The 22,241-nt window shown below is 39.8% G+C and overlaps 1 non-coding gene across 1 annotated transcript; it reads right to left on the bottom strand.

The window, feature by feature from the left end:
* Positions 1-18,514: 18,514 nt before the first annotated feature.
* LOC118624768 lies at positions 18,515-18,620 on the bottom strand. The gene has a single exon (XR_004958440.1). It is a non-coding gene; the product is annotated as a U6 spliceosomal RNA (small nuclear RNA).
* Between the last annotated feature and the right edge of the window lie 3,621 nt (positions 18,621-22,241).

Below are 22,241 nucleotides of genomic sequence, written 5' to 3'. Positions count from 1 at the left end.
ACAGGTACCAGGCTGTTTTGATTAGAGTGGCTTTGTAGTATAACCTGAAATCTTGTATTGTGATCCCTCCAACTTTATTCTTCCTTTTCAAGATTGCTGTGGCTATTCGAGGTCTTTTTTGGTTCCATATGAACTTTGGAAATAATGGTTGTAATTCTGTGTAGTATGCCATTGGTATTTTGATGGGGATTGCGTTGAATCTATAGATTGCTTTGGGTAATATGGACATTTTAATGATGTTAATTCTCCCAATCCATGAAGAGGGTATGTGCTTCCACTTTTTTATATCTTCCTCTATTTCTTTTTTCAATGACCCGTAGTTTGCTGTGAATAGGTCCTTTATTTCTTTGGTTAAGTTTATTCCTAGGTATCTTAATTTTTTGCCGCAATGGTAAATGGGATTGTTTTCTTAGTTTCTCTTTTTGTGAGTTCATCATTGGTGCATAAGAATGCCATTTATTTCTTGATGTTAGTTTTGTATCCTGCTACTTTGCCAAATTCATTCATGAAGTCTAGTAAACTTTTGATGGAGTCTGGGGTTTTCTATATATAGTATCATGTCATCTGCAAATAATGACAATTTCCCTTCCTCCTTTCCAATTTGGATTCCTTTTATTTTTTCTTCCTGTCTGATTGCTTTGGCTAAGACTTCCAGTTCTATGTTAAATAAGAGTGGCGAAAGTGGGCATCCTTGCCTTGTTCCTGATCTTAAGGGAAATGCTTTTAGTTTTTGCCCATTGAGTATGATGTTGGCTGTAGGTCTTTCATATATGGCCTTTATTGTGTTGACATATGATCCCTCTATTCCCACACTGCTGAGCGTTTTTATCAGAAATGGATGCTGGATTTTGTCGAAGGCTTTTTCAGCATCTATTGATATGATCATGTGGTTTTTATTCATTTTATTTCTGTGGCGTATCACATTTATTGATTTGTGAATATTGTACCAGCCTTGCATCCCTGGTATTATCCACCACTTGGTCATAGTGGATAAATTTTTTGCTGTATTGCTGGATCCAATTTGCTAGTATTTTGTTCAGGATTTTGGCATCTATGTTCATCAGGGATATTGGCCTGTAGTTTTCTTTCTTTGTAGTGTCTTTTTCTGGTTTTGGAATTAGAATTATGCTGGCTTCATAAAACAAGTTTGGAAGTCTTTCTCTTAAATTTTTTGAAATAGCTTGAGGAGAATGGGTATTTAGTTTTTCTTTGAATGTTCAGTAAAACTCCCCCGTGAAGCCATCCGGGCCTGGGCTTTTGTTTGCTGGGAGAGTCTTGATTACATCTTCAATTTCTTCTGTTGTTATTGGTCTGTTCAAGTTTTCTATCTCTTCCTGATCCAGTTTTGGAAGACTACGTGTTTCTAGAAATTTGTCCATTTCACTTAGATTGTTGAATTTGTTGCCATATAATTGGTCATAGTAGTTGTTAACGATCTTTTGTATTTCTGTGGTGTCAGTTGTTACCTCTCCTCTTTCATTTCTGATTTTGTGTATGTGGGTTCTCGCTCTTTGTTTCTTGGTGAGTCTAGCTAAGGGTCCATCAATCTTGTTTGTCTTTTTGAAAAACCAGCTCTTTGTTTTATTGATCCTTTGAATTGCTTTTTGGTCTCTATGTCATTTATTTCTGCTCTGATCTTTACTCTTTCCTTCCTTCTACTTGCTGTGGGGTTTTCTTTTTGTTTGCTCTCTAGTTCCTTAAGTTGTAAGGTTAGATAATGTATTAGAGATTTTTCTTGTTTTTTTGAGGTAGGCATGTAGTGCTATGAACTTCCCTCTCAGAACTGCTTTCGCTGCATCCCATAGATTTTGTGTTGTTGTGTCTTCATTTTCATTGGTTTCTAGGAAGTTTTTATTTCTTCCTTGATCTCCTCGGTGACCCATTCATTGTTTAATAACACGCTATTTAGCTTCCATGTGTTCAAATGTCTTTGTATGTTCTTCTTGCAATTGATTTCTAGTTTCATGCCATTGTGATCTGAGAAGATGCTTGATATAATTTCAACCTTCTTGAACTTGTAGAGACTTAGTTTGTATGCTAAAATGTGGTCTATCTTTGAGAATGTCCCATGGCACTTGAGAAGAATGTGAATTCTCTAGTTTTGGGGTGTAATTGTCTGTAGATATCTATTAAATCTATTTGGTCTAGTGCTTCATTTTGAGTTTCTGTTTCCTTGCTAATTTTTTGTCTAGAGGATCTATCCAGTGATGTCAGCGGGGTGTTGGAGTCTCCTGCTATGGTTGTATTGCTGTTGATTTCTTCTTTGAAGTCCTCCAGAAGTTTTAAAATATATTTTGGTGCTCCTATATTGGGTGCATATATGGTTATCAAGGTTATATCTTCCTGTTGGATAGATCCTTTCAATATTATGTAGTGGCCTTCTTTGTCTCTAATTATGGCCTTCATTCTGAAATCTATTTTATCAGATATGAGTATTGCTACCCCAGCTTTTTCTTCTTTTCCGTTTGCTTGGAGATTTTTTTCCATCCCTTTACTTTCAACCTATGTGAGTCTTTTGTTGTGAAGTGGGTCTCTTGTAAACAACATATAGATGAGTCATGCTTTCTTATCCAATCAGCTACTCTGTGTCTTTTTTATGGGAGCATTCAATCCATTTACATTTAAGGTGATTATTGATATGTACTTATTTATTGCCATTTTTGTTTCGTGTGGTTCTATTTTTCTTGCCATTTCTCCTGCTCATTACAGCACTCCTTTTAACATTTCTTGTAGTGCTGGTTTGGTGCTAATGTATTCCCTTAGCCTTTTTTTGTCTGGGAAGCTCTTTATTTGATCTTCTATTTTGAATGATAGCCTTGCTGGGTAGAGTAGTCTTGGATTCAGATCCTTGTTTTTCATGACCTTGATTACTTCATGCTATTCCTTTCTGGCCTCTAGTGTTTCTTGTGAGAAGTCAGCTGAGAGCCTTATGGGGTTTCCTTTGTAGGTAATCTGTTGCTTATCTCTTGCTGCTTTTAAGAGTCTTTCGTTGTCTTTAATTTTTGGCAGTTTGATTACTATGTGTCTTGGTGTGGGCCTGTTTGGGTTCTTCTTACTTGGGGCTCTGTGTTTTTCTTGAACTTGAATGCCTTCTTCCTTCACCAAATTAGGGAAGTTTTCTGTCACTATTTCTTTGAATATATTCTCTAACCCTTGCTCATTTTCTTCTTCTTCAGGGACTCCTCTGATGCGAATATTATTCTGTTTTGAGTTGTCCCACAGTTCTCTTAAGCTGTCTTTCTGTTTTTTAATCGTTTTTTTCCCATTTGGTTTTCTGATTCATTGATTTTTTTCTACCCTGTCTTCTAATTCACTGATCTGGTCCTCCGCTTCCCCTATTGTGCTTTTTAGACCTTCCAATGTGTTTTTCATTTCTGATATGTCATTCTTCATTTCTTCTTGGTGGTTTTTAATTTCTAACTGGTTGATTTTAAACATTTCTATGTCTTTACTCATGGTGCTCATATCCTTACACATGCTGTTGAGCTTCCTCAACATCATGGCTCTAAATTCTAGTTTTGTTAACTTGCTTTACTGCACCTCATTTATCTCATCTTCCGTAGAGGTCTCTTGTTCTTTCATTTGGCTTTTGTTTCTGTTTTTCACCATTTTGGCTATCACAGTGGGCTTTGGAGTCTGCCAAATTTTCCCTGCGGGTGTTAGTGTTCTGCTGTTTGTGGCTCCTTCTCCTGGGTTTAGATGAGCCAGGGAGGACCCACTTTAAACACCATCGTCAAGTGTTAGCTTTTCTGGTTAGTGTTGCTAGCCCAGGGAATGGTAGTTATCCTCTAGCTTTTTTTGCCTGGAGGCTATTAGTAGAGGTCACCTGAAGGTCCTTGGTTTCTGAGTTGCCTGAAAAACTCCCTCAGGTGCTCTGTGCAAGAGGATTTCCTGAGGGTGGGGCAGCTGCTGGTTGTTAATGGGCCTCAATTAGCATTTCAATGGCCACCAGGTGGGGTTGAACCTCTGAGGGAGGGGCCTCTGCCTCTTCCGAGGGCCCTGGGAAGGAGTATAATGACCACAGTCCTGAGTGGCTTCACTCAGCAAAAGCTCTTAGCACCCTCCAAAACCTGAGTGTCCCCACACAGTTCTAGTCCAGTCTGCCTTCCCTCTGCCAGAGCCCAAGGTGAGTGGCTGCTGCCAATTTAGCCTCTGTCTAGACTCTGCGTTGTGGAGCCGCCTGGGACTTTTAACCCGAGGGCGTTGCTTCCAGCCAAGGGCGGCTGCGGCTGTCGCACCAGCAGAGGGCATTGCACTCAGCATAAGCCCCAGGACTGAGCCGGGGTAGCGGGTCACTGCCGAGGTGGCAGCAGCCTCCCGCCGAGTTCCCTGGTCCCTGCCCAGGCCGCTGCGGATCCGGGCTCCTGGCCTCCTGTCGCGTCCTCGCAAGCCTACCAGGATTGAGTCTGTGTCCCTGGTTATGTGGTCCTCCAAGGTGTCTTTCGGTTGCCCCTTCCTGACAATCTGCCTTTATTTTTGTTGTAAATCCAGTTTGGTCCTGGGAGATGGTCTGTGTAGCTCCATTCACTCTGCTGCCATTTTTCTTATCCCTTATATACTTTTTAAAAAACAAAAGCTTAATAAAACCATTGTTTATACTATAGGTATTCTGGCTTTGGGTTAGCTGCTCAAATACCATCAGAGACTGCCTCTACATATCTTTACTCTGTCATCCTTCGTGTGATGGCTTTTGTTCTCAGGCTTGTGCCTCAAGTTCAGAAATGAGCACTGTACACACAGAGATCATCTTGCCTGCATTCAAGGCAAGAGGACGCCATGTCACAACTGTGTCTAGTGGCCTCTACCAGTTGCTAAGGAGGCTTGGAAAGTGGGTATTTAGTTTTTAAAACTAATTCTGGTGGTAAAAAGAGACGATGATTAGAAATACATGTCAGGCGAGCCACAATGGGAAGGAATTACCTTGTGTTTAGAAATTGTTATGTTATCAAAGTTGATCTTTAATACTAAAATGTTTGGAGTAATTTTTGTGCATGATATATCTTGGACGTTTTCTATAAATTAATAACTTTGATTGAGTACTTCTTTTCTTTTCTCATAAAACTAATGCACTCTTGACCTTTGCTTCTGGTTAGGATGTAGAAAGCAGCAGCAGGTCATTATTTCCACCAAGAGACTGGATAAATTACAAAAGGTTTTTAAAAATGACGTGGAGACTGTGAATAAGGAAAGGTACAGAAGACTCAGATTTCAGAGTAGGAAGATCTCCTGTGAGGGTCTGGATCTGCAGCTTCCCTCCTGACGCATTTGCAAGGGTGGGTAGGCTGAGAAGTGGGCTCACCATTGCAGAGGAGCTCTGTTAGGGTCAAGGGAAATAGTAGTGCTTTTGAGGGCTGTTGTGAAAGGTTCAAATTTAGGGGATCCCTAAATGTAAAGACAGTTTTCTATGTTGGTTTGTCCTCATGTGAAGGGCAGAATAAAGTCTTGAAGTTGCACCGAGCTTAGAAGTCGAGATCATGCCAGAGAGAAGAGCCTACGATAAACTTGGCATACAGCTCACACTTGAGGCATTGAAACAAAAGGTGGATTGAGTCTAACAAAATCTGCCACCTTATCCCAGCTCAACTGTTGATTGAATCATGGTGGCCAGCATCTTCCTCTGTCTGCTTGATGAAGGAAAAGGCAAATCACCTTTGAGGAATATAGTGTCTACTTCAATCTTTACACAACTTTTATAGACAACTTTCTGCATATGAAAAACAAATTATAATATATTAGAAAAAAGCAGGAAAATGTGACCATAATCAAGAGAAAAAGAAACCAGTATAGGGAAACCGATAACTCAGATATTATAGGCAAAATTTTATAGTAACTATTATAACTATGTTATATAGGGAAAATGTAAACAAGACTGATGATGAAGAATTTCAACAGAGAAATAGAATCTGTCTATATCTATCATCTATCTATCTATCTATCTATCCGTCTATTCCAAATGGATATTATAAACCTGAAACTTTAAGTAACTTACTGAAAGAGTTTAATAACACACTAAACAAATAAAAACACAAGATTAGTGAACTAAAAATCAGATAAATAGAAATTATCCAAACCGAAGTAAAGAGTGACAAAGAAATTTAAAATAAAAAGGTGTGTGAAAAATGTAAAGACCACTAACAAATTATCTAACATATGTAACTGAAGTCCTAGAGGAGAGAGATAGTAGGGCAAACACATTTTTTGACTTTTCCAAATCTGATGAAAGACATCAATCCATAGATTTAAGAATCTCAGTGCATCCCCAGCAGGAAAAATGAAAGAAACCAAATCTAGATATATCACAGTCCAAATGGTGAATATTTTAGAGAAAAAATTAGCCAGAGGAATAAAGACACATTAACTTCATAGGAACAACAATTAGATTGAGAGCAGACTCTGACATTCAGATGACAATGGAGTATATTTAAGGTTCTAAGGAGAAAAAGCAAAACCCCTACCAATCTAAAATTCTTAATTTATTGAAAATATTCATTAGAAATGAAAGTGAAAAGGATATTTGAAAACAAATAAAGATCTAGATAAATCATTGCCAGCAGACCTACTAAAGAAAATTCTTCAGGCTGAAAGATATGATCTGTGAAGGAAACAGAACGGGAGAAAGGGATGAAGAGCACACTGAAAAGGGTAAATATGTGGCTGAATATAAAATAATATGTACTATTTAAACCAGAATAACGACGTCTTGTGGGAATTCAAAATTTACATAGAAATAAAATATATGGCAAGCAAAGTACAAAGGACAGAAAGAGGTAAACTGTTACAGTTTCCTGAATTATTCATGAAGAAGTAAAGTGCTAATTTACGGTAGATGTGATATTACTGCTACAGTAATTGCTAAAAATATAATGAAAAGTAAAAGCAAAAATTTAATAGAGGAGATACAATGGAACATTAAACTACTTGATTAATGCCCCCTCCAAAATCAGACTATGAAAAAAGAAAACATAAACAAAAACAGATGTGACAAATACAAACTAAATAAAAACATCTGGATCCAACTATATCAGCAATGACTTTATTTTTTATCCTCACCCGAGGACACTTTTGCATTTATCTTCAGATAGAGCAAGACGGAGAGAGGGAGAAAGAGAGAGAGAGAAACATCGATGTGAGAGAGACACACTGAGTGGTCGCCACCCACATGACCCCAACCAGGGCTGGGGACAAACTGCAACCAAGGTACATGCCCCTAGCGGGAAATGAACCCGGGACTCTCTGGTCTACCAGCCCACACTCTAACTGCTGAGCCAAACTGGCCAGAGCTCAGCAATGACTTTAAATGTAAATTGCCTAACCCGGCTGGTATGGTTCAGTGGTTGAGCATCGACCCATGCATCAAGAAGTCACCAGTTTAATTCCTGTGCAGGGCACATGCCCAGGTTGTGGACCTCATCCCCATTGTGGGGCGTGCAGTAGGTGACCGATCAATGTTCTCACTCACTGATGTTTCTATCTCTCTCTTCCTCTCTATCTAAGAAAAATCAATACAGAAAAATTTTTTTAGAAAAATGTAAATTGCCTATAAACTTCCATTAAAAGAAAAAGTTTTACTGAGATAAAAAATATAACCATAATAAACAAAATACAAAAGAGCAGAAAAATATGCCATACACATATAAACCAAGAAAATGAAAACCTTGTTTTTTATATTAATATCAACAAAGTAAATTTTGAGACAAAATACTATAGAGTAAAGAAAAACAGCCTGGCCAGTGTGGCTCACTGGTTGAGCGTCAACCTATGCACCAAGAGGTTGCCAGTTCGATTCCTGGTCAGGGCACAGGCCCAAGATGTGGGCCAAATCCCTAGTAAGGAGCATGCAGGAGGCAGCCAATAGATGTTCGCTCTCATTGCTATTTCTTTTTTTTTTGTTACAGATGTTTCTTCTTTTTTACCCCATTGACATCCTCCTCTCCAACCCCCCCACCCAGTCCCTGGCTTTGTTGTTCATGTCCATTGGTTATGCGTACATGCATATAAGTTCTGTGGCTTATCTATTCCCTCCCCCCACAACCCCCTCTTCTGAGGGTTGTCAGTCTGTACCCTACTTCCACATCTCTGGGTCTACCCTATTCCTCAGGCTATTATGCTCATTATATTCCACAAATAAGTGAGATCATGTGGTATGTGTCTTTTTCTGCTTGGCTTGTTTCACTGAGGATAATACTTTCCAGGTCCCTCCATGTCATCTCAAAGGATAAGAGATCTTTCTTTCTTACAGCTGCATAGTACTCCATTGTGTATATGTACCACAGCTTTTTTTATCCATTCGTCTACTGATAGGCACTTGGGGTGTTTCCAGATCTTAGCTATTGTAAATAGTGCTGCTATGAATATGGGCGTATACATATTCTTACTGAGGTGTTTCAGGCTTCTTAGGGTATATTCCTAGAAGTGAGATCACTGGGTCAAATGGCAATTCAATGTTTAAATTTTTGAGATAACACCATAGTGCTTTCCAGAGTGGCTACACCAATCTGCATTCCCACCAGCAGTGTACTAGAGTCCCCTTTTCTCCACACCCTCGCCAATACTTGTTTGATGTTTTGTTGATGGTGGCCATTCTGACAGGTGTAAGGTGATACCTCATTGTTGTTTTAATTTGCATCTCTCTGATGATTAGTGATGTTGAGCATTTCTTCATATATCTCTTGGCCATTTGTATGTCCTGTTTGGAGAGGTGTCTATTCAGCTCCTCTGCCCATTTTTTAATTGAGTTCTTTGTCTTCTTTTTGTTGAGTTGTATGAGTACTCTATATGTTTTGAAAATTAACCCCTTATCTGATATATCAATGGCAATGATGTTCTCCCATACAGTGGGTTGCCTTTCCATTTTGATGGTTGTTTCTTTTGCTGTGCAGAAGCTTTTGAGTTTGATGTAGTCCCATGTGTTCATTTTTTCCTTTGTTTCTGTTGCCTTAGGTGATGTATCAGTGAAAATTCTGCTGCATATGATGTCTGAAAAATGGTTGCCTAGATTTTCTTCTCGGATTTTTATGGATTCATGAGTCACATTTAAGTCTTTTATCCATTTTGAGTTTATTCTTGTGTATGGTGTAAATTGATGGTCTAGTTTAATTTTTCTTTCTTTCTTTCTTTTTTTTTTTTGCATGTAGCTGTCCAATTTGCTGAACACCATTTATTAAAGATACTGTCTTTACTCCATTTGTATGCTCTTGCCTCCTTTGTCAAATATTAATTGAGCATAATATTTGGGTCAATTTCTGGGTTCTCTGCTCTGTTCCACTGGTCTATATGCCTGTTCTTGTGCCAGTACCAGGCTGTTTTGATTACAGTGGCTTTGTAGTATAACCTGAAATCTGGTAATGTGATTCCTCCAACTTTGCTCTTTTTTTTTTTCAAGATTGTTGTGACTATTCGGGGTCTCTTTTGGTTCCATATGAACTTTTGAAGTATTTGTTTTAGTTCTGTGAAATATGTTGTTGGTATTTTGATGGGGATTGCATTGAATCTATAGATTGTGTTGGGCAATATGAACATTTGAATGATGTTGATTCTTCCAATCCATGAACAAGGTATGTGCTTCCACTTTTTTATGTCTTCCTTTATTTCTTTTTTCAATGTCCTGTAGTTTACTGTAAATAGGTCCTTTACTTCTTTGGTTAAGTTTATTCCTAGGTATCTCAATTTTTTTTGCCACAATGGTAGATGGAATTTTTTTTTCTTTTTCTTTTTTAGTTTTTCTTTCTGTGACTTCATCATTGGTGTATAAGAATACCGTCGATTTCTTGATGTTAATTTTGTATCCTGCTACTTTACCAAATTCATTTATTAAGTCTAGTAGATTTTTGATGGAGTCTTTAGGGTTTTCTGTGTATAATATCATATCATCTGCAAATAATGACAGTTTTACTTCCTTGTTTTCAATATGGATCCTTTTTAGTTTTTCTTCCTGTCTGATTGCTGTGGCTAAGACTTCCAGTACTATATTAAATAAGAGTGGTGAAAGTGGGCATCCTTGCCTTGTTCCTGTTCTTATGAGAAATGCTTTTAGTTTCTGCCCATTGAGTGTGATGTTGGCTGTAGGTCTTTCATATATGGCCTTTATTATGTCGAGATATGATCCCTCTATTCCCACATTGCTGAGTGTTTTTATCAGAAACGGATGCTGGATTTTGTCGAAGGCTTTTTCAGCATCTATTAATATGATCATGTGGTTTTTATTCTTCATTTTGTTTATGTGGTGTATCACATTTATTGATTTGCGAATATTGTACCAGCTTTGCCTCCCCGGGTGAATCCCACTTGCTTATGGTGAATTATTATTTTTTTGATGTATTGCTGGATCTGATTTGCTAATATTTTGTTCAGATTTTGGTATCTATGTTCATCTGGGATATTGGCCTGTAGTTTTCTTTCTTTGTAGTGTTTTTTTCTGGTTTTGGAATTAGAATTATGCTGGCCTCATAAAATGAGTTTGGAAGTCTTCCTTCTTCTTGAATTTTTTGAAATAGTTTGAGGAGAATAGGTGTTAGTTCTTTTTTGAATGTTTGGTAAAACTCGCCTGTGAAGTCATCTGGGCCTGGGCTTTTGTTTGTTGGGACATTCATGATTACCTCTTCAATTTCCTTAGTTGTTATTGGTCTGTTCAAGTTTTCTATTTCCTTCTGGTTCAGTTTTAGGAGACTATGTGTTTCTAGAAATGTGTTTATTTCGCTTAGATTGTTGAATTTGTTGCCATATAATTGTTCATAATAGTTGTTAACGATCTTCTGTATTTCTGTGGTGTCATTTGTTACTTCTCCTCTTTCATTTCTGATTTTGTGTATTTGGCTTCTCTTTTTTTTCTGGTGAGTCTAGCTAAGATCCATCAATCTTGTTTATCATTTTGAAAAACCAGCTCTTTGTGTCATTGATCCTTTGAATTGTCTTTTTAGTCTCTATGTCATTTATTTCTGCTCTGATCTTTACTATTTCCTTCCTTCTACTTGCTCTGGGGTTTTCTTTTTGTTTGCTTTCTAGTTCTTTAAGTTGTGAGGTTAGATAGTATATTGGAAATTTTTCTTGTTTTTTGAGGTATGCCTGCAGTGCTATCTATGTACTTCCCTCTCAGAACTGCTTTTGCTGCATCCCGTAGATTTTGTGCTGTTGTGTGTTCATTTTCATTTCCAGGAAGTTTTGAATTTCTTCTTTGATCTCCTCGGTAACCCATTCATTGTTTAATAACATGCTATTTAGCCTCCATGTGTTCCAATGTCTTTGCATGTTCTTGTTGCAATTGATTTCTAGTTTCATGCCATTGTGATCTGAGAAGATGCTTGATATAATTTCAGTCTTCTTGAACTTGTAGAGACTTAGTTTATGCCCTAATATGTTGTCTATCTTTGAGAATGTTCTATGTGCACTTGAGGAGAATGTGAATTCCCTAGTTTTGGGGTGTAATTCTCTGTAGATATCTTTTAAATTTATTTGGTCTAGTGCTTCATTTATAGACTCTGTTTCCTTGCTACTTTTTTGTCTAGAGGATCTATCCAGTGATGTCAGCAGGGTGTTGAAGTCCCCTGCTATGGTTGTATTGCTGTCGATTTCTCCTTTGAAGTCCTCCAGAAGATTTTTAATATATTTCGGTGCTCCCATATTGGGTGCTTGTATGTTTCTCAAGGTTATATCTTCCTGTTGTATAGATCCTTTTAATATTATGTAGTGGCCTTCTTTGTCTCTAGTTATGGCCTTCATTTTGAAATCTATTTTATCAGATATGAGTATTGCTACTCCAGCTTTTTTTTCTTTTCTTTCCATTTGCTTGGAAGATATTTTTCCATCTCTTTACTTTCAATCTATGTGAGTCTTTTGTTGTGAGGTGAGTCTTTTGTAAACAACATATAGATGAGTCATGCTTACTTATCCAATCAGGTACTCTGTGTCTTTTTATCGGAGCATTCAATCCATTTACATTTAATGTGATTTAATGATATGTACTTATTTATTGCCATTTTGGTTTAGTGTGGTTCTATTTTTCTTCCTATTTCTTCTACTATTTACAGCAGTCCTTTTAGCATATCTTGCAGTGCTCGTTTGGTGTTAATATATTCCCTTAGCCCTTTTTGTTTTGTTTTGTTTTTGTCTGGGAAGCTCTTAATTGACCTTCTATTTTGAATGACAGCCTTGCTGGGTAAAGTAGTCTTGGATTCAGATCCTTGTTTTCATGACCTTGATTACCTCCTGCCATTCCCGTCTGGCCTCTAGTGTTTCTGTTGAGAAGTCAGCTGAGAGTCTAATTGGGTTCCTTTGTAGGTAACTGTTTCTTATCTCTTGCTGCCTTTAGGATTCTCTCTTTGTCTTTAGTTTTTGGCATTTTAATTACTATGTGTCGTGGTGTGGGCCTGTTTGGGTTCTTCTTACTTGAGGCTCTGTGTTCTTCTTGAACTTGAATTCCTTCTTCCTTCACCAAATTAGGAAAGTTTACTGTCACTATTTCTTGAAATATATTCTCTAACCCTTGCTCATTTTCTTCTTCTTCGGGTACTCCTATGATGTGAATATTCCTACGTTTCCAGTTGTCCCACAGTTCTGTTCAGCTGTCTTCCTGTTTTTTAGTTGTTATTCCCTTTTGTTTTTCTGATTGGTTGATTTTTTTCTACTCTATCTTGTTATTCACTGATCCGGTCCTCAGCTTCCTCTACTCTGCTGTGTAGACCTTTCAATGTGTTCTTTATTTGTGCTATGTCATTTTTCATTTCTTCTTGGTGATTTTAAAGTTACAATTGGTTGATTTTCAACATTTCTATGTCTTTACTCATGGTATTTATGTCCTTACTCATGCTGTTTAGCTTCCTCAAGATCATGGCTCTGAATTCTAGCTCTGTTATCTTAATTAACTGTTCCTCATTTATCTCATCTTTGGTAGAGGTCTCTTGTTCTTTCATTTGGGATTTGTTTCTTTGTTTCACCATTATGGCTATCACAGTGGGCTTTGGAGCCTGCAAAATTTTCTTTGTGGGTGTTGGTGTCCTGCTGTTTGTGGCTCCCTCTCCTGGGTTTGGTTGAGCGAGGAAGGACCCATGTTAAACACCACTCTCAGGTCTTATTTTCCTGGGTAGAGTTGCAAGCCCAGGAATGGTTCAGTTATCCTCTAGCTTTTTACCTGCAGGCTATCAGTAGGGGCCACTTGAAGAGCCTTGGGTTCTCAGTTGAATGAAAAACTCCCTCAGGGATTTCCTGAGGTTGGGGCAGATACTGGTTGTTAATGAGCCTCAATTTGCATCTCAAAGGCCCACCTGGGTGGAGTTGGATCTCCGAGGGACCGCAGCCTCTCCCCAGAGCCCTGGGAAGGAGTAAGATGGCCACCATCCTGCATGGCTGCAATTCAGCAAAAGCTCTGATCACCCTCCAAATCCGAGTGACCCCACACAGTTCCAGTCCAGTCTGCCCTCCCTCTGCTGGAGTCCAAGGTGAGTGGCTGTGGCTATTTTAGCGTCCGTTCTGGCTTTGTGCTGTGGAGCTGCTTGGGTGTTAAACCTGAGGGTTATGCTCACAGCTGAGGCCGCTGCTGTCAGTGTACTCAAAGCCCCCCTATCGCACCTCTGCAATCCTTCCAGGATCGAGTCAGTGTCCCTGGTTATATGGTCCTCGCAAGTTGCTTTTTTCCCGACAATTTGTCTTTATTTTAGTTGTAATTCCAGTTTGATCCTGGGAGACAGTCTGTGTAGCTTCTATTCACACCGCCACCATTTTGGAATCCTTCATCACTGTTTCTATCTCTCTCTTCTTGTCCCTTCCCCTCTCTCTAAAATCAATAAGGAAAAAAATATTGAAAGAAAGAAAAACATTTCATAACTATAAAAGGGAAAATTTAACAGGAAGACATACTTTTTTAAAAAATTGTCACTCAAGGACATTTTTATTAATTTTTTTAGAGAAAAGAGAAGAAAGAAAGAGAGAAAAACACTGATGTGACATTGAAACACAAATTACTGTGGATCAAACCTGCAATCTAGGTATGTGCCCTGCCTGGAAATTGAACCCACAACCTTTTGGTGTATGGGATTACTCTCCTTCCAACTGAGCCACACTGGCCAGGTCAAGCCATAACTTTAATTTGAATGCATCTAATAGTATAGCTTCAAAATATATAAAGCAAAAACTGATCAAACTAAAAGGAAAAATAGACAAATCCATAGTCATAGCTGTAAATTTTAACACAGTCCTTTCAGTATTTTATAGTCCTAGTAGATGAAAATCAGTAAAAGCTCTAGAAAGCAAATTACTCAACACAATGAAGGGTAGCTACAAAAATCTAAAGCTAGCACAATACTTAATGTTTCCACATTGCATTATTTTCTCCCTACGTTTAGGGAAAGAATAGAATTTTAATTATCACTACCTTCTATTCAACATTGTTCAGGAGACCCTAACCTGGACAAGAAGACAGGGAAAAATAAATAGAACTGCATATAAAGAATGAAAAAAAGTAAAAATTATATTTTCAAATGAAAAAATTATACAGGGATTCTAACCAAAGAAGTGTACCATCTTATATAATAAGTGACTTTATGAAGATTACAAGATACAAGGTTGATATAAAAAATTAATTGTATATTTATATATCAGCAACAAAACTGTTGGAAAATGAAATTAGAAAAACAATGTCATTTACAATAATATAAAAAAATATTGAATACCTCTAAAATAAATTTAATGAAATAGTTGCAAGACCTCTACACTGAAAACTATAAAATTTTGCTGAGCAATATAAAAAAAAAACTAAATAAATGATTTATTATTTCATGTACTGCAATATTCAGTATTGGTAGAACCACAATTATTGCAAATTGATCTACAGATTCAGATACAATCCAAATCTCAGTATATTTTTTTGTCTATAAAAACTGACAAATTGCCCAGCTGGTGTGGCTCAGTGGTTGAGCATCGAGAGTTTGATTCTCAGGGCACATGCCCAGGTTGTGAGCCCAATCCCCAGTGCGGGGCATGCAGGAGGTGGCCAATCAACATTCTTTCTCATCGATGTTTCTATCTCTCTCTCCCTCTCCTTTCCTCTTTCTCTAAAAATCAATAAAGAGAAAGAAGAAGAAAAAAAACCTGATAAATTGCTCTGGCCAGGAGGCTCAGTTGGTTGGAGCTTTGTCCTGTATACCAAAAGGTTGCAAGTTCGATCCCTGGTCAGGGTGCATGCAGGAGGCAACTGATCCTTGTTTCTCTTGCTCTCTCTCTCCCTTCTCTCTCTAAAATCAATAAAAAAACATATCCTTGGGTGAATTTTTTAAAAATTGACAAATTGATTCTAAATACATATTGAAATGCAATGGATCTAGCATAGTCAAGCCAATCTTGATGACAAAGTTTGAAGATGACCAGATTTCAAGTGTACTAAAACATGACTTTAAGTGTTTTATTGGCATAAGGATAGAAATTAGATAATTGGAACAGAATAGTGAGTCCCAAAATAGGTCTGTATATATTTGGGCACTTGACTTAAGACAAAAGCAGTAAATGCAATTCATTAGGGAGATGATGGTCTTTTCAATAAATGTGTCAGAGAAATTGGGTATCTATAGGGAGCAATATGAAGCAGCCACACGAACTTTGATGGATAATAGATATACTACTCAAAGCATAAATCTAAAGCAGCTAGAGCAGAAGTTCTCAACCAGGGGCTCTCTGGCTCCAGGAGACATTTGTCACAACTGGGAGGAGATGCCACTGACATCTGGAGGCCGGGAATGCTGTTAAACCCGTGACAGTGCACAGAGGAGGCCCCACAACCAAGAATTATCCAGCCCCAAACGTCAACACTGCCAAGACTGGCAAGCCCTGGTCTAGAAGAAAACATAAGAGAATGTCTTCATGTTCTTCGGTAGGCAATGAATTGATCATAAGAAGAACCCTCCATAAAAAACAACAAAAAAAATGGATGTTTTATTTCATAGAAAAATAAAACCATTTTTAAAAAAATCAAAGTAAAGGAAAAAGCAAGTTACAGACTGGGTGAAGATAATACTTATATCTGACAGAGACTCTGCCTGGCAGACTTGAAAAGGTCCCCAGCGTCCCTGACACCTGGTATTGACACTCTGTGTAATCCTCTGTCCTTGAGTTCTGGTGGGACCTGTGGCTTGTTTCTAACCAACAGAATATGGCAAAGGTGATGGGATGTATGTGATTAAGTTCCCTAAGCCTGTCGCATGGGTCTTGTGAGGGGACACTCTCCCACGCTGGCTTTAGGAGACAAGGAGTCACACTGGGCAGCCCATGTGGCCAGGACGGGCCGCTACCAAGCAGCAGCCTCAGAAGCCGAGGCTACAAAATGGAACCCCAGGAACTGAATGCTGCGAACAGCTGTGAGCTTGGAAACTCCCCATTTCAGCCACAGACGAGACCACAGCCCTGAGCATCACCTTGACTGCAACTGCAAGACTGCAGCGAAGGCCCGGTTGAGCCAGGCTTGATTCCTGACCCACAGCAACAGCCAGGTCATGCCCGTGGCAGGCGTGTGCCGCTAGGCTTGTGCTAATGTCGCCAGCAGCGCCAGTTCAGACAAAGGCACCGCCAGGGCTGGAAATCCGGCAGCTCGACAAATGCAACTCAATCAAGCATGTCCAGAGTACTTGCAAAGCACCTCACAGAAACCCAGCTGGCTAATAAATACAGATTTTAATTGCTCAATGTCACGAATATCATGGAATCACAAATTCAAACCACTTTGAGATGTACCGCATGCACTATAATACAATGGCTAAAACTAAAGACTGACAAGGGTAGGAAGCAAATACCGGATTCTTGTAGAGTATTGCTTAGCGTTTTTAATGAGCAGCCTCTTTGGAAAACCACTTAACAGTTTCTACTAAAGCAAACCAAACATCTACACCAGGTTTAGCAAACTACAGCTTATGGGTTAAATCTGGCCTACCACTCGCTTTGTCAATAAAAATTTCTTGCACGGGTGTGCTTCTTGCTTGACATATTGTCTATGGCAGAGGTGACTAGTTATGACAGAAGCTATGGCTTGCAAAGCCTAAAGTATTTATTATCTGGCCCTTTACAGCAAAAGTTTGATGGCCACAGGTCTGCATCATCTCAGCAATTCCTCTGCTAAGTGCAAAATACAGTGTTCAAGAGCGTTCGTAGAAGTTTTATTGTAATAGCCCCAAACTGAAAATGCCTAAATTCCCACCACAGTGAGAACAGACACATTGTGATATATTCATACAATGGATATTAAAAGCAATAAACTATTGTCTGACTGGCGTGGCTCAGTGGTTCAGTGTCAACCCATGCACCAAGTGGTCACAGGTTTGATCCCCAGTCAGGGCCCAATCCCCAGTAGGGGGCATGCAGGAGGCGGCCAATTGATAATTCTCTCTCATTGATGTTTCTCTCTCTTTCTTTCTCTCATGTCCTCTCTCTCTGAAACCAATCTGTAGCTATAACAGGAATGATTCTCACAGGTATACTGAGCAAAAGACACCAGCCACAAATGGAGTGTAGTGTGTGGTTCCATCTCTACAGCTCGAGGACCAACTCCACCGTCACCACAAATCCCTTTATTAACTTATTGGCATTAATAAACCTATGGGCCACGATTTTATCAATGCCTTGTAATCCCACATTGTGTGTATATTTCAAAACAGAGATGTAATTACAAAGTCAATCTATTTGCATTATTTCACAAGGTGCAATACTTTTTTTCATTTATCAATGAAATGTTAGAAAATAACTTCGAAAACAGCCAAGTGGCAAACATATTTCCTTGAGAGTCTTTGTCATGAAAATGGTACACTTTAGAAAAGAGGAGGGTGAAAGTTTCATCCACTTTCATAAATTTTGTAAAATACAGAATGGGGCAAAAGTAGGTTTACAGTTTATTTTTTATTTATTTATTTTATTTTTTAAATTAATTTATTTTTGTTACACGTTTCTCCTATTTCCCCCACTGGTTTCCCTCCCCCCACCCTGTCCCCAGCTTTCTTGTTCATGTCCACTGTTCATGCATACATGCATATAAGTTCTGTGGTTTATCTCTCCCCCACTACCCCTTCTTCTGGGGACTATCTTTCTGTACCCCACTTCCACGTCTCTGGGACTACCACATTCCTCAGACTGTTATGTTCATTATATTCCACAAATAAGTGAGATCATATGAAACTTGTCTTTCTCTGTTTGGTCTGTTTCACTTAGGATGATACTTTCCAGGTCCTTCCAAGTCGTCTCAAAGGATAAGAGATCTTTCTTTCTTACCGCTGCATAGTACTCCATTGTGTATATGTACCACAGCTTTTTTATCCATTCATCTACTGATGGACACTTGGGCTGTTTCCAGATCTTAGCTATTGTAAATAGTGCTGCTACGAACACGGGGATGCATATATTCTTTCTGATTGGTGTTTCAGGTTTCTTAGGGTATATTCCTAGAAGTGGGATCATTGGGTCAAATGGAAGTTCAATTTTTCAGTTTTTGAGTTAACACCATATTGTTTTCCATAGTGGCTCTACCAGTCTGCATTCCCACCAGCAGTGTAAAAATATGGAACGCTTCACGAATTCACATGTCATCCTTGCGCAGGGGCCATGCTAATCTCTCTGTATCGTTCCAATTGTAGTATATGTGCTGCTGAAGCGAGCACCCCCGGTTATCTTTTTGGGGGGCTCTTTTCTCTTTGCTTCCTGAATTTTATTTTTTCAAAGGCTATTCTCTTAGATCTTTTCACATCTCATTTCTCTTCTGACTGACACAATTCTGTGTCAGGTTCTGAATGTTTTATCACTTTGCTTCCTCTATGCCTGCTCTTTGTCACATAATCAAAGCGATCCTACATACACAGGAATAGATCAACTGAGCTCTTTCCTCTGGGCCTTGGCGGCAGACCCTTTTAGAGACTGGATCAAAAAGAAATAACTCCTGAATTGTGTCTTGTGCTCCAGGCACTAGAACTAAGTGACTGAGCCACAGCACAAGCCAACGACAGAGATTTCTCGAAGGGTTTGTGAGAGCTTGCCAACTTCTGAGGCCTTTCTACATTTCAAGATCAAGAAGTATGGCCCACCACTCATGGTCCTTCTATTCTTCTCTTGGTTTATTTTTCTTTAGAAGTCCACAGAGTAGTTGACCTTTAACATACTTCTCAAAAGGCATCTTTCAGAGTTAAGTCATTGTAGAAACGAGAAACAAGTCAGAGCAGCGTCTTTTGGTTGAGCTGTTTGTTGAGGTCCTTCAACTGCCCCAAGAGGGCTCAGCAGGGACAAGAGAGAGAAGAGTCCAATTGCCTAGAGCCCCCGGGAGGAAGCTGAGAGCAACTAGGCCAGAGAGGGAGGAGTCAGCACTGAGAAGCAAGGACATAGGTGCAGAAGTTAAGGGGTTTGATGGATTAAAAAAAGATGGTATGGTCAACTTCATGAAATGACAAAATGTCAAAGAGGATTTGTTCTCTCCTACACTGAGTCATTCTAAAAGAGTTTTTTTGTTGTTGTTACTGGCAGCTACCCAGGGATTTGTACTGGACACCTGCCAAGGTTAGTTACTGAGCAGAGACCCAAACAGACATGGTTCCAGCACTGAGATGGAAGAGGCTGGAGGAACAGCGAGTACCCGCAGCCAACGGAGACCCAAGGTAGGGCAGCCAAGACTGATGTGAGCCATCGGGCCGAGCAGCCCTGGGAGGCCCAGGGATGGAGGATCATGGAGCAGAAACTAGCAGGAAACTAGGTGGTTCTGAGCCTTTTGTTAAAGTGTTCAAAACAGAAAAAGAATTCCAGAGAAACTGGTGAAGATGGAGAGCCAGGCATGTTGGGTACATTTCAAGTGATTGGAGAAGCCTCAGAGTACTCTTGCCTTTGGTTATGGGTTCAGAGGGGTGACTCTGGGAAACAGTTTTGCTGTGGAGTTTTTACTTCCTCTCACTCAGCTTCCACATGAAAACATAAGGCTGGCTCTTTTGAGAGTGTTTCAAATGTTTTGAAAGAAATTCTGGGGGCAGGGTGTGGGGAATCAGAGGGTGCATGACTTACACATGGGATGGAGCCCTTGACAGGATACTCAGCTTCTTGTAAGCGTGTTCCCCGTGTGGCCATGGTGCAAAGGCCGTGGGACAGAGATGGCCCAGGGGAGCCCAAGGTCCAGGAGAGACTGGCAGGCTCGCTGTGTTTAACCTACACCGTGTTATGAAAAACTTGAACTAGTTGCCAACATTTAAAAATAGAACGATTTAGCATAAAATAGGGCTTTCCAGTTTCTCTTTTTAAAAAATGGAGAGATTAATACAAAAAGAGAGGGAGAGTTGAGCAAATTGTCTGGATCTGAGGAGCTGCTCGTCTTTTACACGGGCAGGCGCTGTGTTTCGACACCAGGGCAGTCATTTACCGTCATCTGCCGGCCACAGAGGTCTGGGTGGTCACCTTGGCTATGCAGCATTGCTGAAACTGATACTATTATCAGGCAACATGATGAAATCTGGGATTCTTAAATCCCTACTACCAATAATATAAATGAAGGGACCAATCTGGTTCCTTAAAATTCTTCCCAAAGAGACTCAGAATCCCTTTGGAAGTGTGTCTCATTCACTTTTTCTCTTATCTTTGTTACAACCTACAGAAGCTACTAATCCCCAATGAAATGGGTATTATGAAATGAGAGAATCTCCAAATGAACTTCAGAGTCATTGTGACAGTTAAATGAGTGATCCAAACAGCCTGGTAAATAGTTAAATATTGTATCTGCACTCATTAAATAAAAAGTTTGAATACTGCCAATGTTTAATGAGGTTGCCAACTCATATTTACCTTATCCTTTTTTTTTTTTCTCTAGTCTGGGTTCAAAGATAAAACATGGCTTATTCCCAGGTCACTGTGTCCATTCATGGTCCCAGTAAGAAATGGGCTCCTCACCCTTGCATATTTTACTTTCTGTCTTTATAAGTTGCACAAGACTACACTCGTGAGTCCTCAATGCCTTACCGAGATTTTAAATAAAAGAGATCTTTTAGTCTTTATTTTCTCTTGAGTGCGCCCTCTCCTTCTGCCCCACCTACCCCAGACACTGGGACGTGTGGCCTGGACAGAAAGAATCTGAATCACAGAGACTGGATGACATTCAAGTTTGCATCTCCCCACCCAGTGTATAAGCTTCGTGTCCCACCTTTCTCTTCCTATAGAAAGGGCTCTGTGCGCCCTGGCCGGTTTGGCTCAGCGGTTGGAGCGTCGGCCTGCGGTACAGAGAGACCCGGGTTCCATTCCCGCCAAGGGCATGTACCTCGGTTGCGGTTTGTCCCCGGCCCTGGTTGGTTGTGCGGGTGGCAGCCCCTCGATGCGTCCCTTCACATCGATGTTTCTCTCTCTGTCTCTTCCTCTCTCTCCCTCCCGCTCTATCTGAACAAAAAATGGAAAAATGTCCTCGGGTGAGGATAAAAAAAAACAAAGGAAAGGAATCTGTGGTTTGTCAGCGAGAACCTGTAGCTCAGCTCCCGGGTACTTCAGAAAGCCCAGCTCCTCAGTGTCCAGGGAGAAACACAGTGGTGGGCCCCAGGCTCGGTTCTCTTTCATCCTGACTCCATGGGTCGGTGCCCAGGCATCTTCACAGTCAAAGCTGCTCAGAGCCCCGATCTCCAGGGCATCATTCCTTCCTGAGCAGTGTCTGTCTCCCCCTCTCAGTGCCAGTAATCAAAGCTGGAAGAGCCTCCAGCAAAGAGATTTAGTATAATCTCCATTTTCTGTCAAACCTCCCCTTGCCATTCCCACACCCAATCACAGCTAACTAAGACCAAATACAGAATACACTTTTGTTAGTACTCATCAGCGGTTGTTTAAAGCAGTGAGACTATTGTTGAAAAGGCCATGCAAAATGTTAATCCCTTAAATGGGTCCCTTACTTTCAGCTACTTAGTAAGTTTTGTTGGTTTGTTTGTTTTTGCTGAGAATAAGGAGATTCTCTTTCTAGTCTCTTTTCTCTATTTCACATTCTTGGTAGCCTTTTTTAAATTTTTATTTAAAAAATTTTTTTCTTTATTGAATTTAGAGAGAGAGGAAGGGAGAGGGAGAAGAGAGATAGAAACATCGATGATTGGCTTCCTCCTGCATGCCCCCCACTGGGGATCTGGCCCACAACCTGGGCATGTGCCCTGACCTGGAATTGAATCTGCGACCTCTTGGGTCGATGCTCAACTACTGAGCCATACCGGCTGGGCTTGGTAGACCTTTTTTCAGAACAATAAACACCTTTATTACCCGAGCTAAGATGGGGGGAGGAAGATTTG

The sequence above is a fragment of the Molossus molossus genome, unplaced genomic scaffold (assembly GCF_014108415.1).
Source record: "Molossus molossus isolate mMolMol1 unplaced genomic scaffold, mMolMol1.p scaffold_m16_p_10, whole genome shotgun sequence".
NCBI lineage: Eukaryota > Metazoa > Chordata > Mammalia > Chiroptera > Molossidae > Molossus > Molossus molossus.
Note: the sequence above shows the minus strand (reverse complement) of the source record. Positions and strands in the feature narration are given on the sequence as shown.